At 36.0% G+C, this 14,423-nt stretch overlaps 1 long non-coding RNA gene and 1 pseudogene across 2 annotated transcripts in view; one reads left to right on the forward strand and one right to left on the reverse strand.

Annotated features, from left to right (window-relative positions):
* LOC145789451 (uncharacterized) overlaps nt 1-14,423 on the forward strand; it is a 207,988-nt gene that overhangs the window by 55,007 nt on the left and 138,558 nt on the right. The gene's annotated exons all lie outside the window — the stretch shown is intronic.
* The window catches only part of LOC114315824 (phytyl ester synthase 2, chloroplastic-like), a 58,827-nt pseudogene continuing 48,285 nt past the window's right edge, over nt 3,882-14,423 (reverse strand). Inside the window, exons 12-14 of the transcript XR_014330164.1 lie at nt 9,125-9,210; nt 5,750-5,859; nt 3,882-4,670 (exon numbers count right to left, since the gene is read on the reverse strand). The product of XR_014330164.1 is annotated as a phytyl ester synthase 2, chloroplastic-like (transcript). The remainder of the gene's footprint in view (nt 4,671-5,749; nt 5,860-9,124; nt 9,211-14,423) is intronic.

The following is a 14,423-nucleotide window of genomic DNA, read 5'->3' on the forward strand; positions in this document are numbered from 1 at the left end:
TCGTCCACGTGGCACCTCGGCCACATGGCACACCCTCGAAAATACGTCCCCACAACTACCATTTAGGTTCTATTACCTCGACAATCTGAGGTGATGGAACCTATATCGTCTGATTTTCCAACATGTCGGCTAAACAACATGCTAGAGATACTCCTCCAACTGAGATCATGGCTTATCGACGTTAAGAAATAGGGACTCAAATGTCCACTCGTCAAAAATCAAGAACCAAGATTCAAGAATCAAGATGATTCTTCTTTATCTTCTTACTCAATGTTGGCCATCTATTCCTACTAAGTTCTCATCCAAATTGTGGGTGTTGATTTTCGACCTTACAACCAAACAAGAAACTTAGCTGTAGAGCACGCGGCAAAATAGTTTAAACCAAGCACTTGCCAACAAGAAGATAAGAATACTATGGTGCTCGTCCACCCGAGGGTATTCCGACAATCAAGGCAATAAATTTATCTCTCAAAGATATCAAATAAGTATTCAATGCACAAGCAAAAGCATATCTTAAACCCACGGGGGTGCCTCACTTTTATACCTAACTGTGTCCTCGTCCCCTAAAAGTCTTATTTTATAGGATTTAAGCACAATGCTTATCTCGAACTCTTAGTTAAATATGGATGAATTCCTCAAAAGTTTCATCCTTATTCGAACTAAGCACATCACTTATTTAAGACTCTCGTCTCCTATCCAAATATCTCGAATTCCGTTATTACTACACCAGATCTTGGTAATGCCACATTCATATCGGCAATCTGACTCGTCCACGTAGCACCTCGGCCAACACCTCAGCCACATGGCACGATCTCGAAAATACGTCCCCACACTAAGCTATTTTGGTTTGTTACAGTATAAAAATATTTTTTTAGTTATATTATTTGAATGGTGATTTGTTTTTTTGACACAATTAAATGCTAGATTTAATTAATTTTTAAAATTTTCAACTCTTACAGTAATAAATGCTGTGAATTAAAGTTAATTATTCCCAAAAATGCAGTGAATGATATTCCTATGGGGTTGTAGCTCTGGAAATGATAAATTGTAAGTAACTAGCTTATGTAATACTAATTATAATATTTTATATTTTACAATTTTTAGTAAAGTTTAATTTGTAAAAGTCGTGAAAAAATAATTTAATTTTAGTAAGAAATTTTATGTGATAACAAAATCGGTGCTATTTCGTTGCTCGAAATTTAGTGGCCCTAATGGCCCTAAATTTTCATATAAGGCAAAAAAAAAAAAAAACAAGGCAGAAAAAAAAAAGAAAAAAAAAACAGACTTATCCCAAAAAGGAAATTAGGGCCATTAGGGCCACTGTTTTTAGGGCCACAATTCATTTTCCTAACAAAATACCTTTATCAAAGAAAAATGTCTCGTAGCTCAAATTTTGTGGCTCAAAAGTGGCTCAAATGGCCAAAACGACGTCGTTTTGGCCATTTTTATGTTGTTCTGTACTCAAAACGACGTCGTTTTGGCCATTTGAGCCACTTTTGAGCCACAAAATTTGAGTTACGTAGCATTGTCGTTTATCAAATTTTGAACCACATATAACTTGAGGTGTCATTTTTTGGCAATGATTTTTTTAGTCAAACTATTTGGCTCAATCATTGGCGTGCATTTCCAACACTGTACTGCTCTTCTCTTTTTTTTTTTCATCTAATTTAATTTTAAATTTGAATACAGAATTTGATTTGAATAAACTGCTCTGACTGTTTTATCAAATTCTCATCAAAATTATTTTAAAATTCTCCTTTTATCATAAATTTTCCTTTTCATTAAATTTGATACAAGATTTGGTGAATTTCCAATTTGATGAAAAAATATTTATCACTTAATTTAATAAATATTTAATGAAAGGATTAAAATAAATTATAAGCATTTTTTATCAAATTTAAAATGCTTTTATAAGGTAGAAACAACAATAAATAAATTATTAATTATTAAAAACCAGAAAATTGAGTACATTTTCAGTTCTAATTTTTAGAAAGGTACATCAAACGTGCAAATACTTACTGTCCGTTTGATTTAATTTTAAAATTATGATTTAAATGTAGAGTTGTAATTTAAGTGTGGAGTTATAAGTTGAATTTTAAAAACAGAAAATTTGTTTGGTTATGAATTTTGAAAAAAGTTTTAAAAAAAAATTTTAAATTTTAAATTTTGAAAAGAGTTTTGAATTATGTTTTGAAATTTTTTAGATTTATTTTTTTAAAATATTTAAAAATGTTTAAGAAAATTTTATTTTTTATTTTAAATATATAATTGTTATTTAAATACTTTTCAATTTTAATTGTTTTATTTTATTTGTAAATATTTTAATTTTTTTAATATTTTAAACTCAAAGCAAACTCCACACTCAAATCGTAACCAAACACATAACTCAAAACTCAATTCAAAAATTATTTTTAAAACTCATAATCAAATTTTTTTCAAAACTCTTTTCAAAATTCTACTAAAATAAAAATTTCAATTTTTTTTTTATTTTGTCCTTTAAAATTATTTTTATTTTATGTTTTTTTGAAAAAAGAATTTTTTTCTAAAAATATTTTGCTTATTTTTATTTTTGAAGAAAAATATTTTTTATTTATTTTTATTTTTTCAAAATATAATTTTTAAATTTTTTTGATTATTGACCAAATAATTTGTTATGATTTAGATATATATGGCAATCCAATTTTTCTTTTTAAATTAAAAAAATAAAATATTTAAAAAAAGGTAAAAAAAATTAAAAAAATTTAATATATTAAAAAATTAAAATAATTAAAAATATATTTATAAAATAAAAAAAATTAAAAAATATTTAATATATTAAAAAATTAAAATAATTAAAAATATATTTATAAAATAAAAAAAGTATTTAAAATAAAAAAATATTTAAAATAAAAATTATATATTTAGAACAAGAAATAGAAAAATTTTATTTTTTAGATATTTACAAATACTTTCTAAAAAAATACAACACACAAATATATAAAATATGTGCACATAAAATAATTAAATAGATATTTAAAATATAAAATATTTACTCTAAAAAAATAAAATTAACAAAATTTTTAAATATTTAAAAAAAATAAACCCAAAAAAAATTTAAAATACAATTCAATACTTTTTTCAAAATTTGTAACCAAATAAATTTTCTCTTTTCAAAATTCAATTCAAAATTCATAACTTAAAATAAAACTTCACACTCAAATCATGATTCTAAAAATAATTTTAAAAATCAAAATAAATTTTTTTTTTTTTAAAAAATGGAGTTTTGAAAAGAGTTTGGTTTTAAGTTTTGAAAAGAATTTTGAATCGTGTATTTGATTATGAATTTTAAAAATAATTTTTGAATTAAATTTTAAATAATTTTGAATTGTGTGTTTAGTTACGAGTTTTAAAAAGAGTTAATTGGAATTGTGAATCTAAAAGAGAACCAAACATGTTCATTTGAAATGTGAGTTGACTTTTTGATTATTTAATTTTTTGACTATTTTAACATAGAGTTAAAAGTCTCATTTGGGATTTTTTTTTGACTATTTTTTTGACTAAAATTTTAACATGTTCTCTTTTTTTTGACTATTTTTTTGATTTTTTTTTTTAAACTTTTGTGAGAGAAAAAATAAAATAATTATGATTTGAATGTGACATTTTATCTTATTGAGTTAAAAATTCAATTTTATATTTTTGTAATTATTTTAACCAAAAACCTCATTTTAACTTATGCCAAGCAAAAGATAAATTATTTGACTTCCAAAAAAATATATCAAATCCCACAAGTTCGGCATAATTATATTAGGTTTTTTAAGTTTTAATTCTTATAACATAATTCTTATAACATATGTTATATGTTCTCCGTTTATTAGACATTAGCTAGTCGTATAAAATAATTTTTTTTACACAAAAATGTGTATTTTATTCTAAATTAATCTTGTGCTTATAGACAACTTGCATTTGTTTTATTTGTTTTGTTACACACGCTATGTAGTGAAAATGTGATTAAAAAACAAGCAACAAAAAGGTACTTCATCCATGAAGTGGGCTGGCACCGTTCTCTCCTGTGTATTAAAATTCTTCTAAAAACATTGGGACTAACCACAAGGATCATGGCAAGAACTCGGGACCAGCTTAGCAGATCAACTTAAAAGTAAACAATTTAGAAGTCAAGATAGATGTAATGTTTACCATAATCCTCCTCACCAAAAGCCGAAGGATCACACCTTAGTACCATCTACTCGATTGCAAGTACCTGCTGAGAAGATGGGGTGTGAGTACAATCAAGCATGTTTACAGGGAAGCAACTGCCTGAGCAGAAATTCTAATGGCTAAAAGACAATGAAATAGTAAGACTTGTCACTACATGCACAACTCGATTCTGGCTTGTGTCCAACAACTATATATGCTGATGATATTGTAATGTCAGTTTCTGTCGATAAAATCCTATTATGTACTAAAAGCAAGGTGGAAGCTCACCTTCCATGATGAAACTGATCAAAGTTTGAATGTTGGGACTTCACAGTCGAAGCCATGCATTGCCTGGTAAATTGTCTGAGGCAATATATTCCTATACGGATCATGTTCCCTTTTGTCCTTCAAGTAAGCCATGCATCTCTCAACCTCAGACTTCACTTCTAGATACAACTCTTGTGATTTATCCCTATTCCTTAATTCCCGCTTCCTCCCTTCACCAAAATAATAGCTGGATTACAACTACAAGAAATACACCCCATCAAGGATAAAAGATGAAAAGCAAATATGCATAAACATTTATTCTATGTTTGGATCTTAGATTTGTAAAGGGATTTGTAGAGGCAAAATGAAAGGAAGAGACTTGTGACAAAAATTTAGTGTCCATTTCCTTTAAAGAATTTTTTTTTTTTCTTTCACAAATTCCTTTCCTATTCTTTTTCCACAAATCATCCAATGGAATGTGTCATTCAAGTAGTTTCAAATCTTGTATTTAATAATACACTTAAGAAAAAGCATCATCAAACCCACTGCAAAAAGAAGATGTAGCATAATAAGCTAATTAATGAAAGCATCATCATTAACATTAATCTGGAGAAATCTGGTTCATGCTTGAGATTCCATTTCTAACAAGTGAAAGATACAATTAGCACATCTCCTTTTTTATGGTGGGTTATCTCTCTTAAAAAAAGGGGAACTCAAGACAACTGGTGCTTATGGTTAATCTGTCCTGCAACAAAGACAACAGAGGGTTTTTTTTTTTTTTTTTTTTTTTTCCCCCCCGTTTTTTAATAAGCGACAGAGAATAGAATCATTGGGATGGCTAAAATCTGCTCAACTAGTGATGACTGATTGTGCGTAAGTCTGAAGTGGGCACAATTGAAAACAGATCTCAGTCTAGATTTAACACATTCATCTTTAATTTGATCACAATTTAGTTCATTTCTAGATTTAACACATTCATCTTTAATTTGATCACAATTTAGTTCATTTATGCTGTGTTTGGTTGGGGGATTTGAGGAGAGATTTGGAAAGAAAAATGGAAAAAGTAGGTGAAATGAGAATAAAATATGCCTAAATTTCACATAGTTTCATACACCTTTTCCCTTTCCCTTTCCAAATCCCTCCTCAAATCCTCCAACCAAACACAGCATTAAAGACTCGTAAGATCAGTTTTTTGATATTCTCAGACAGCCAGGCAGGTGCAAAAAATGCTTCCAAGATGTAACTTCAATTTATATCTTTCCACACATATATTCAAGTGTCTGGGAGATTCAATTTTCAGTAAGCATACCTTCTGTTTCAATTGGCTTTCCAAAGAGGTTATAGAAACGGCCTGGAAGTTTTGTTAGAATAAGTGGAAGGTGTGGATCTTGGTTGTCAAGCTCCCCATCATCGTCAGTCCTATAATCAAAATATTACAATGATATTTAAACAAAGAACCCCACAATAAATAGGAAAAACCGAATAAAGTCCATCAAATACAACAGTGGAATTTCGAAGTCATACACATTTTGAAGTGGACAGAATATGTTCATATTTGAGCAGTATGCAACCGTAGTGTACTGAAGTGGTTTGATCAAATATCAATAGTTCAAAGTAGGTGACCAATTATGGACAAGGAAACATTTAGGGTTCAGTTCTTACTATAAGAAATTGAGAGAGATTGAGAGAGCAAATATTAGCTCTGTGTGTTTGATGTGTATTGCAACCAAATGGAACCTCCATTATATAGGAGATGGTTTACAAGACATAATGATGAATCAAAGGAAATATACAAATGAAAGGCAAAAAGGAAAAGAAGGCCTATCTGTGCTAGGCTAGCAACAACGAGCTATACAGATATATAAGCTATTAATCTACTATTAGATTATCTACTATTAGCTGTAGGGCTATACATAATGTAGTATTAATATATTAACATCTTAGCTGTAGATCTAGACATAATATACAGAAGAGACCCATCAGCAGTATGGATAGAAGGAACATGAGGAGTCGAAGAGAGAGGAGTAAAAATAGTAGGATCAAAGGTCATGTGATTACAACAAGCGGAGTCAAAGTACCAGGAAGTGTTACCTGCGGTGGTAGACAAAGCAGTAGATGGAGGAGTACCGGAATGCTGCCAAAAATGTTGAAACATGGCTTCAACATCGGTATGAGAGAAGACCGGAGTGGAAGGATCTACAGGAACAGAAGAAGGTGAATCTTCGGAGGCGGCAGCAGCAGTGCGTGGAGCAGGCATGTTTTTAAATGGAGTCCCAGAACGGTGAGAGTTGCTGCGGGAAAAATTCCCGGTGGAAGGACCATGGCGAGAGGCACGGGTAGGATTGCGGAAGCAATCTTGTTGGAGATGACCGGGGCCAGTCTTGTTGCAAAATCGACAAAGACGAACGGGACAATGAACCAGAAGATGAGTCGATGGAAGATTGCGGTTGTGACAATAGTTGCAGGTAGTGGACCGCTGTGGTGAAGGAGAACTCCGAATCTGGGGAGTAGCAAGAACAGAGTCCACAGGGTGTGGATGGAGAGTACCAAACCTGGTTTTTTCGGACAGGAGTTCAGAAACGGCTTGCTCAAGAGTGGGTAAAGGAGTGCGATGTAGGAGAGATGCGCGGACGGGCTCAAAACGAGGAGTGAGAGCCATGAGAAACTGAACCAAGCGTTGTTGGTCACGGTAGGTAGTAAACAAGGCAGCATCCTCAGTATGAGGCCATGGAGGCTCAGAAAGAGCGAGTTGATCCCAAACATAATACAGTTGGGAGAGGAAATCATTAATGGTCTGAGTGCTTTCTTGGCGCATACGGTGAAGATGACTCAGAAGTTGATATTGGTGAGCAAGACCGGTAGTCTGATAGCGTTCTTGCAAAAAATCCCAGATGGCCTTCGCTGGAGAGGAAGCAGACTCAAGTTGGAACCTACCAAATTGAAGGCTGATGGATGTAATAGAAGTATTGCGAAGCCAGGTGATGATCTGATAGTTTTTACTATCCCAATCTTCTAGTCGGTCGATATATTTGGCAGCGGAGTCCGTGGCAGCGGATTCCGTGGTTGCTGGGACTGCACGTTAGCAAGAAAGGGCGCGGCGCACGTTAGCAAACAGGCCAGGCAGTGCACGGTAGCAGAGAGGCTGACGTGTGCTGACGTCAGAAACACGCGGCGCATGTTAGCAAGGTAGTGTGCGGCGCACGTTAGCAAAGCAGGCCAGGCAGTGCACGGTAGCAGAGAGGCTGACGTGTGCTGACGTCAGAAACACGCGGCGCACGTTAGCAAGGTAGTGCGCGGTGCACGTTAGCACGGGACAGTGTGGAGGACGCGTGAAGCGCGTGTGAGGCGGAAGGCGGAGGCAGGCGACGCGCCGTCACAAAAGTGGCGCGTGAGAGCGCGTGGAACGTCTGATTGGGCTGAAATTGGTGGCGTTGGAATCGTCCGGAGGAGACGAAGGCTCTGGTGTGGTGAAAACTGTATTTCAGAGATGGACGAAAAAAAAAGGGATACAGATGAAATGCAATCTGCAGAAAAATTTGTTGGAAGAAGAGGCTAGGCAAAAAAACCTGTGCTCTGATACCATATAAGAAATTGAGAGAGATTGAGAGAGCAAATATTAGCTCTGTGTGTTTGATGTGTATTGCAACCAAATGGAACCTCCATTATATAGGAGATGGTTTACAAGACATAATGATGAATCAAAGGAAATATACAAATGAAAGGCAAAAAGGAAAAGAAGGCCTATCTGTGCTAGGCTAGCAACAACGAGCTATACACATATATAAGCTATTAATCTACTATTAGATTATCTACTATTAGCTGTAGGGCTATACATAATGTAGTATTAATATATTAACATCTTAGCTGTAGATCTAGACATAATATAGTATTAACACTTACAATACTCTGTCTGTCAGGTAAAAAGGAGAGGGGCAGGAATGCAGCAAATAGAGTCTCAAAGTGATCTACCTTCCAAAGTTCTCTCCCCAATGTTTTGTTAATTTTTATGGTCATATCAGGTCTCCATCCAGCCTTCTGAACTGAAGTGCCTGCTTTATGTCCATCTGTGAACTTGCCACTCATTTTATATCAAAAAAGTAAAGTCAACAGCAACAGTTTTGATTGATGGTGTTTTGAGTACAGAAGTCAACAATGTGTGTTTATATGGACTTCTATCACTCCTGAGATGCTCTACTCACTCTGGATATTGTCATGGGCTTAAGGTTATTTAATAATTGACTTCAAATGCCTCGTACAATATAAAAATTTCTCTTTTTTTTATGAACAATAAGCAAAGTAAACGAAGTGATGAGGGCATCTTTTCCTTTCAAAAGTGGCTAAATTAAATATCCATTTATTTGGCTACAAATTTGCTTCCTCCACCCAATCTCCATAGTTTACAACTACTTTTTTTTTTCTGCCCAAATGAAAATTTAATTCAAGTCTAGCTTCTTGTTCAGCTTTTCCACTTTGGTGCCATTTAATAATTAGAGACTTTTGATAATAATTCAAGTCAATTTGATTCGGTGTACAGATTCAAGCTTCAACACCGAGCATAAATCAAATAAGTGAAGCAATTGGAAAGTATGAACTACTAAATCATACAAGGCTGGGGACTAAAAGCATGGGAATGGAAGCATTACAGAGTATAATAACAAAAGTACGTAAAAACATCTTAAAGTACCTCGATTGCAAGACTGCTTCTGCCACTTCTTTAATCTTAGCCTTAATATGAGGAACCTTCATTAGGTCATCATAATCAACAAGCAACTAATGAAAAAGAGAATTTGGTATAAGCAGCACAAATATGACAAGTAATGCTTTATTAGTGAATATTTTTTTAATATAGATTTTATTAAAAAGATGTAAGGGGGAGCCGCCTAAATATTCTATAAGAAATGAGAGCAAAATCCAATTTACTATCCCGTGGTTTGGCCTCGGAGCACTTTAACCCCTTGTCACTTGAATATGGCTATAAAGGCCCCATGTGGTATTGGACTAAAGTGCACCATTAACTTCGTTAATGACTTTTTTTTAATGACATTAATAATTCTCTATCTTTTTTTTTTTCTTTCTTTTATCTTCTCTCTTTTATTTTCAAATATATAACTAATCTTAACTTAACCATATATATTTTTGAGCAGCAACAAGAAAATTTATTAAAAATAAAAGCACAGAAGCACAACTGAGGGAGGACAAGATGTCCACTATACAGGAAAAAAAAAAAAAACAAGCAAACAAACAAACAAAAAACCTCACACTCTACATATTGCTCTCTGTAAACTGAAAAAACACAGATTATGCAGCGGATTAAAATGATCAGATCATACCTTCTTGATGATAGAACCTTCTTGGATAAATCACGTGCTTCCAGGAAACTTCTTGATGAACCAACCCAGCAGTGGAGTGATATCACAGATTGAATATCACCCACACTAACCACAGTGTCAAAGACTTGATCGTTGTGTTTTTGGGAGAGAGTCAGAATGTGGGTAGAAAAACAGACTACGTTGTTTTTCCTTTTTCTCAGATTACCCATAACCATATCAGATATTTAATATATTATAATATCTATCCATATCAGTTAAGATACAGATAATATCTAATATATATTATATCTATCTATATCAGTTCAAACTGATAACGTCTGTTTCAAGAGTGGTTATCCTAAATAGGTTTGATTTCAAAATCAAAACCTATTTGGATAAGGATCAAATGTTAAATTTAAATGGTCATGCCACATGGGCGCCCATTACTAACATCTCCCACTCGCACATGAGTTGGCATGACACTGCCACATCTCTATCTCAATCTCCCCAAAAACGAACAATCTCATACTAGCCAATGCACCGTGCGACCGCTGAGAACACCTGCAAGTGGGAGCTCTATACTAGAAACTCAACATGAGTCAGCATAGAGACATCAACCCAAAAAGAACAGAAATAGTGTCTCATGTACCCAGACCCATCTAGCTACATCAGTCCAAAAACATCTCTAATCCCTCAAAGAGCATGTTTGACTTTCCTAGGTCCCGCATTATATTCACACCCAATCAGCATCCTATAAAGAGCGATGTGAGTTGTCGACAGTGAATATAGAGCAGAGATGTAGAACTAGATGATCTTCCATTCACCCTCATATCATTCAATTTGAAATTGACCGCTTTCCCAGTAATGTCCCTTAAAGCCGAATCATACATGACCGCAGGCAACATACCAAAGTAGCTGAACATTAACTCCTCATCTTATGACATAGTCAAAGGTCACAAAAGGCACAAAGTAAAGTCAAAAAAAGACTTTTAGGACTCACACGGTGAAGAAGCAGGGATCCATTCTTTCACCTCGCTAACGGGTCGATAAGCACATGCAGTATGAATGCATGTTATAGTGGAGTTACTCTTCCAAAGAGTGATGTTAAACTCACACACCATACAGATCTTAGTCTAGTCGCTCTTAAGCGCACGAGTCGCTTCCTAGCGTCTAACTCGAATTCTCTATTTGCTCGCCTCTCAGGCATCAAATGAGATCTCGCATCTGGCTATCCATAACAGACATATCATGGAAAAGTGGGTACTCTCATATCCATGGTCGGTCTCTAACAAGACCTCATCTTGGCTTCAACCAAGGCGACATAGCTAGTGGATAATTTTAGCTTCTAGTCTCATCCTTACTCGCTACCCAGCGCTAAGGGCGATTGCTCGTGTGAGTGAGCCAATCTTGCCTGCTAACATCAATTTAATTGTTTTGTGTATGCTAATTCACAAACCATTACTAAAAGTAGTAAACATAAATGTGTGATAGAAACAAGTATGAATACTAATGGCATTAATATCCCCAAAAAAAGAGTTCAACTGAATACACATAAAAAATCACCACCTACGTAGTCCTAAAGCCCTAACATGAGTAAGATAAACATCTCTAGCAATGGGCTTAGTCATAGGGTCCGCAACCATGCGACTTGTAGGGATGTGCTCCAGGATCACTTCTTTCTGCGCCAAAATATCTCTGATAAAATTAAACCTCACATCAATGTGTTTGGTTCTGCCATGGTATTTAGGATCCTTAGCGTAAGCGAGTGCAGCCATGCTGTCACAATGGATAGTCACAGGATCTGAAGTGTGTGTGACAACATCCAAATGCTGAAGGAATCTCCTCAACCACACGGCTTCCTGAACGGCAGATGAACAAGCCACAAACTCAGCCTCCATGGTCGATAAGGCGATGCAGGATTGCTTCTTACTGCTCCAAGAAATAGCACCATCGCTAAGCATGAAAGCATATCCTGAAGTAGACTTACGCTCATCTAGGTCTCCTCCCCAGTCAGCATCACAATAGCCAACTAGATGTAGATCTGAACTCTGGTAGCAAAGTGTGTAATCTGCAGTTCCTCTAAGATATCGTAATATCCTCTTAACTGCTTTCCAATGAGCTGGTCCTGGGTTGGATTGGTAACGACTCACCAATCCGACTGCATAACAAATGTCAGGACGTGTACACATCATAGCATACATCAAGCTTCCAACAGCATTTGCATAGGGAACACGGGCCATCTTTTCATTTTCTTCTTGAGTCTTAGGACCCATATCAAGGCTTAGGCTCTCGCCTTTTGCAACAGGAGTGTCAATGGGTTTGCAGCTCTGCATCTGGAACCGCTCTAGAATAGTCTTAATGTAAGTCTCTTGAGACAAACCAAGAAGTCTCCTAGAGCGATCCCTGAGGATATTAACACCGAGCACATAGCTCGCCTCACCCATGTCCTTCATTTCAAATGTAGAGAACAACCACATTTTAGTGGCGACAATCATCTCCTTGTCATTTCCAGCCAATAATATGTCATCTACATATAATGACAATATCAGAAAAATGTCCTTGGACCGCTTAACGTACACACAGTGATCTTCATCAATCATCGTAAACCCATTTGAAATAATGGCTCGATGAAATCTCAGATTCCACTATCTGGATGATTGCTTTAAGCCATAAATAGATCGTTGAAGCTTGCAAACTTTGCGCTCCTGACCTACTGCCACAAAGCCTTCTGGTTGATCCATATAGATCTCTTCATCCAATTCTCCATTGAGAAATGCAGTTTTAACGTCCATCTGATATAGCTCTAAGTCCAACTGAGCTACTATGGCCAGGATTAGGCGAATAGAGGCAAACCTTACAACTGGTGAAAAAGTTTCCTCATAGTCCACACCCTCTCGTTGGGTGTAACCTTTCGCCACTAGGCGAGCCTTATACCTTTCTATGGAACCATCCGCCTTGCGCTTGATTTTGAGAACCCATTTGTTCCCAATAGTCTTGCGCCCTAGCGGCAAATCAACCAAGTCCCAGACATGATTTTTCTTCATAGACTCTATTTCTTCTTCCATTGCAGTACTCCATTCTTTACTAGCAGGGGATGAGAGAGCCTCTTTGAGATTCTTAGGCTCCATCTCATCACTCGGAGCAATCATGAATGCTTCCCCTTCAATCTCAAAACGACGACGGGGTATAGCTCCACGTTTGCTTCTACGTAGTTGAGAATCCTCATCCATTGGATCTAATCCATGGGTAGGTAGATCGCTCCCACTGTCCCTAGGAGCTTGAGGAATTATTTCCTCATTCTCTACTAAGCTACTAGGTGCGCCTTCAAGTAGATCCTCCATCTCGTAGAATTCCACTTCTCTAGTTACCTCTCCTCTGCTAGGGAAATCCTCCTCTAGGAAATCCACATCTCGCGACTCAATTTCAGTCACACTTCCATCCGGATGCTCCCCAACAAACACATAGCCCTTAGAATGCTCACTATAGCGAATGAAGATACACTTCTTTCCTCTAGGGCCCAACTTCCCAAACTTATGAGAAGCGTTGTGTATGTAAGCTGCCGAACCCCAAGGCCGCAAATTGCCCAAATCAGGCTTTTTGCCAGTCCACATCTCATATGGGGTGGAAGGAACTGATTTGGAGGGCACACGGTTAAGGACGTAGGCAGCAGTCAACAAAGCATCTCCCCAATAAGAAATTGGAAGATTAGCTTGCGCCATCATTGATCTAACCATGTCAAGCAATGTGCGATTCCTTCTCTCCGCTACACCATTTTGTTGCGGAGTCCTAGGAATTGTCAATTGCCTGATAACTCCTTTTTCCTCACAGAGCACTTTAAATTGCTCAGATAGATACTCACGTCCTCGGTCAGTCCTTAGAGCTTTAATGCTCTTGTCTAATTGATTCTCAACCTCATTAACATACCGTCTAAAGCAATCCAATGCTTCTGACTTGTGAGAAATCAGATAAACATGACCAAAACGTGTGCAATCATCTATAAATGTGATGAAATAGGGGGCTCCATGCCTTGCCCTCACATTCATTGGTCCACATATATCAGAATGAATAAGTTGCAATGGGATAGATGCCCTTATGGCTTTCCCAAATGGTTTTCTTGTTGCCTTTCCAGCAAGACAGTGCTCACAAGTAGGCAAAGTGACTCTAGCGAGTGGGCCTAAAAGACCTTCTCTAGCCAATCTAGTCATCCTGTCTTGCCCTATGTGGCCTAATCTAGCATGCCATCTCATAGAATCATTATCACAAAAAGATGCAATATTAGAAATAGAGCCATTGGCATTTTTATTGATACTAGAATCATCCACATCCAAAACTAAAAAACCATCTGAAAGATAACCAAAACCATAAAAAATTGTTCCCAAATAAATGCTAACACCATTATTCTCAAAACAAAAGCTAAAACCAAGGCTCATCATGCTAATAACTGAAACTAAGTTTCGCCGAATATCCGGAGCATAAAGAACATCATGAAGATACAAGGTGCGCCCTCGTCGCATTTCCAGCTTGAATGTGCCTATGCCAAGCACCTCCACACTGGACTCGTTCCCCATGTAAACTTTTCTGCTCCCAGCAGGTACTCGACGATACTCAACGAACCCTACTCTGTCCCTCGCGATGTGGTCTGTTGCTCCGGAGTCTACAACCCAAAAATGAGGA

The sequence above is a fragment of the Camellia sinensis genome, chromosome 1 (assembly GCF_055761805.1).
Source record: "Camellia sinensis isolate YWXY chromosome 1, ASM5576180v1, whole genome shotgun sequence".
Taxonomy (NCBI): Eukaryota; Viridiplantae; Streptophyta; class Magnoliopsida; order Ericales; family Theaceae; genus Camellia; species Camellia sinensis.